Raw genomic sequence first — 4449 nt, forward strand, 5'->3', positions numbered from 1 at the left:
CTCAATCCAAAGAAGGAGAAAAACATATGACAGATTCCAAGTAGGTTTCTTCCCCTCATCTACTTACTTTAAGGAAAACATTGGGTCCTATTGTAGCTGCTTCAACACCACCCAAAATTTTTGGGCATATCCAAAAAAATTTGGGTACCCCACTGCTTGCCCCAGACTACTAGGGTTTCGATAAGGCCTCAATCGGTTACTCTCCCCGCGGCCCTTCCTGCCAAACCCTATTGATGCACCCACTCATGATTCATACATTTCATCCACACATCATGCTTTATCCCAGTTATAAACCTTATGATTGCATTAGGGTTTTGGGGTGTGTTTCTTAAAGGAGCATTAAGAGCCTTGTGAGTTTGAAACCTATCCTCCTATAATGTAAATTATCAATTAGTGGAGACATTGTGTGTGGACATACAATACTTCAAGTGGTCTTTCATTATGTTGCCCATATTAGGGTTCGGGAGAAACCCTAGATTATCAAAAGAGAGGGCGCATTATCACCTGCAATGTCTAGTATCATGGAAAAATTTGTTGCATGCCATTCCCCCTTTGGTTCCTGATTGGTTCCCCATCTCAACATCCACATTAGGACTTGGGTGATTGTTGTCTTTTTTGAAACTCTATAGCTTCTCATCACATGTGTCTTCCATTACTCACCTCCTATTTGGAGTGTATTAGGGTCTATGTTCCCATCATTCTCGACATGCATTCCTTCACCTCACTTTCTCTATTATACAAATGGTAAGAATATCCTTCATCACTGACCATGTTTCATTTCATGCATTGATCTTATGGTTTCATTAAGGTTTCACGTAGGTTCGTTTCTTTTATAATGCATGGTCAATATGAACAAGAACTCACTTCAGCTTTTGTTTGGACAACTACATAAAGATGTCATTGTCCTCATCCACCCCTGAAAACCTATATCCTCTAGGGCACATTCTTATCAACATTATCGGATCAGGATAAGGATGGATTAACATAAAAACATTACCTTAGTCATTAATTTGATTAAGGACCAATCAAATTTCTAGGGTTGTTTGATCGCAAGATCAAGTGCATTGCATTTTGTCATGTGAAAGTGGGTATTAGGGACATGTTCTTTTGAATTGTTTAAACCTTATATTAATATATGTCTAGAAGATAACACCCATGTTTTTATGCACCAAAGGTTGTAATACTATAATCATTAAACATTGTCATTTTAAGCCTTGTGAATTAATTTACATTGTAATGTAGCCTGCAGGTCGGAACCTAAAGGAGGAGACAATTGTTCTAGAAGACATATACTTGTCAAATTCATGAGTTGCCTACTTTGCACTTTTCATAACATACATGAATGACATCAGAATGATGCCTCTAAGTCACACATTAGAATGCATCGATTATTCCTTGAAAAAATGCACATGTGTTTGTAAAGGCACACAAGCAACAAATGGTAGTGCACTTGACTTGACACATGTATGAAGGAAAATGCTACATGAGGAGAGTGCAGGGATCTTATTGCAAGAAGAAACTCATGACAAGCGCATGATATGGAGACTTCTTCAACTAAGGGAAATGGATCTCAACATGGAGACATTTCTATCATGGCACAAAGTAATGGCACTAACTTAAACAGTGTTTGTATTTGGAGCGGTGATGCATCATTGATGAATATTGGTGAAATGGGTTCATGGGAGGATGAATTTGGAGGAAAAGGAGTAGGAGGCTACTCATATTTGTATGAGCCACTTTGGTGGGAAAGCATCATTAGCATGATTGTTGGAGAGGTAGCCAACTTTGCAGCTTATACTTTTGTTCCAGCTATCCTTGTGACTCCATTGGCAGCACTCAACATCATTGTCAGTGCAGTTCTTGCACATATTATTTTAAGGGAGGAACCACACATATTTGGAGTTTTAGGTCATGTTTCTTGTGTTCTCGACTCAACCACAATTTTTCTACATGTGCCCTAGGAAATGGATATTGAGTCTATCAAGGAAGCGCAGAACCTTGCTACTGACCCATCGTTTTGTTTTATGCATCCCTTGTGATAGAATTGACTCTTGTTCTTATTTTCCACTTTGTGCCACTTTATGGCCATACGCATGCTTTGGTCTACATCGGCATTGGTTCTCTTTTGGGATCTCTTTCGGTTAAGAGTGTCAAAGTGTTGGATATTCCTTTGAAGCTGACTTTTCAAGGATGAACCAGCTAATATATCCACAAACTTGGTTCTTTTCCATGGTGGTTAATACCTATATTATTACACAGGTGAATTATTTAAATAAGGCACTAGATACATTTAACATTGCAGTGTATCACATATTTACTATGTGATATTCACGTCACTTACAACCCTATGAATATCATCATGTTTAAGGATTGGGATAGAAAAAAGTCATCTCAGATTGTGACTGAAACATGTGGTTTTGTTACAATCATTTCTAGCATTTTTTCCCATAAGACAAAGGAACACGGCAATAATTTATGCTCAGGAATCAGGCTTCAAGCTCTCTCTTCACATAAGCACCCTAGGGATGATGAATTCACGTCTGAGGATTTCCCATTTTGTCGGAATGGTTATTTTAGGAAAACCGAACGTTTCCATATGACATGCATATGTTATATAAAAGAACAGGCATGCCCCATGATTTAATGAATATTTTGTTGCCTCGAAAATGGGTAATGGATACAATGGAAGTAATCTTCCACGGAGATGTTGAGCTTGAAAATGTATTAAGAAGCATCCCAACAATGTCTGGGTATGAAATCATATCTCCACATAGTCGTTGTTGTCCTGAAATCGCCAGGTCACATCCCATGCCCTCAATACCTAACCAAAAGACGTTACCCAACTTGAGTTGCGACCTAGCGACCCCTCCACAAGTTGTCAAGTTGCACTAGGAAGCCCCTCATCCATCCAGAATATGTGATCCTCGCTATAAGGTGACTGTGAGACCTTTTATATGGAAGACAACTCGCAAAATCTCACTTGGGAAAGTCGATGGCTAGTCCAACCCACCCTCTTCAGTAATTATGCGGCCAACTACATGACGTGACTGTGTGACCTCTGGCAAGTCGCACATTTGTCGAGATCAAAAAGTCACACCCAAGAAACGGGTAGAAGATGTGACCTCCACTACGAGTGACTATGTGACCTCTTCTAGGGTTGGTAAGTTGTAGATACATGTTCGAAGAAGCTAGAAACTGGTTTGACCCAGCCTCTTTAGAGATTGTGAAACCACACAAGATCCTCTTGCCATTGTCTCTTCAAGAAATCATAATATAATGAGGGATCAGCACATTGAGCAATTCTCCAAACCTTAACGCAACATACGGGATTTATTTGTGGAATTATATGGAATGAAGAGAGTATAAGTACATGCTAACTCAAGTCACGTGAAATCCCTGCTTTGGAAACATTTTAACAAGCATCGTTTTCCGGGCATGAAGTAATTTTTTGAGTGACAAAGCGACACCAATGCCCATTAACTATCACCAGAGACTACCATATATCATTGGTGTAAATCGTTTCTTTGAAAGGTTCTTACTCCCACTACAGTTCCAATTTCATCTTATTGTTTGGATAAGAGAACAAATTATATGAATTTAATGAGGAATTTAGAATGGTTAATGACTACAATGAAAAGAAATGCATCCACTCACCTCCAAAAACGTGGCACGAGAGGCATAATGGTGAGTTTTGATGATGGGTGCAACCTCAAGAAGCAATCATGCTAACCCGAGGTTTCATAAATACGTTGTGCATCAAAAAACACTATTCAGGTAGTGCAATGTTCGAAGGTTGCAAAGGGTCGTGTTATTCAATGGAAATGGCCAAGGAGTTTTACGTAACATCTTTGAAAATGTTTAAAAAAAATGCAATGCAACAATGCCCAGCATGTACAACAAGGATGAAAAGGAGCATGAAATATGATATAACAATAATAATCTAACCAATCAAGGAAATAAACTATTGGTACCACCTTGGTGCCTAGACATGGATCATATCAAAGCACAAATTTTTGACAATGAAATTGCAAGCAACTTCAAGGCTAATAATTCTTTCTCATTATCAATTGTGATATTTATATATTATATTTCATAAAAGTACATTTGTCTGGATTCTTAATTGATGATTGTGTACATGTGTAGGATTGAAGCTGTGAAGGTAGATCTCTGCCATTTATGCACACTTAAGCCGAATTGGTTGCTAAAATGACACAACGGATCGATGTTTCAGAAATGCATGATCTTGGTCAACAGCAGATATTGAAGTCAAGCTAGCTCCAAGGCAAAAGGAAGGTAGCAAGATGTTGGTCTATACAGAAGATTTAGGATTTATCATGAAGCTTGCATAGCAAGCCAGATGGTCCCTTGCAAGCTCCAAGAACCTCTCAATAAACCCCAAGGCACATCACCAAAGGATTGATGAATGCAAGCGAAGCATAGTGGCATGAA

The 4449-nt window shown here is 38.7% G+C and overlaps 1 pseudogene; it reads left to right on the forward strand.

The window, feature by feature from the left end:
- The first annotated feature begins 1538 nt into the window (after positions 1–1538).
- LOC149228710 (putative magnesium transporter NIPA4 pseudogene) lies at positions 1539–2644 on the forward strand (annotated as a pseudogene).
- Positions 2645–4449: the final 1805 nt, after the last annotated feature.

The sequence above is a fragment of the Pinus tabuliformis genome, chromosome J, assembly GCF_031772625.1.
Source record: "Pinus tabuliformis cultivar Carrire ecotype Pingquan chromosome J, CPIR1, whole genome shotgun sequence".
NCBI lineage: Eukaryota > Viridiplantae > Streptophyta > Pinopsida > Pinales > Pinaceae > Pinus > Pinus tabuliformis.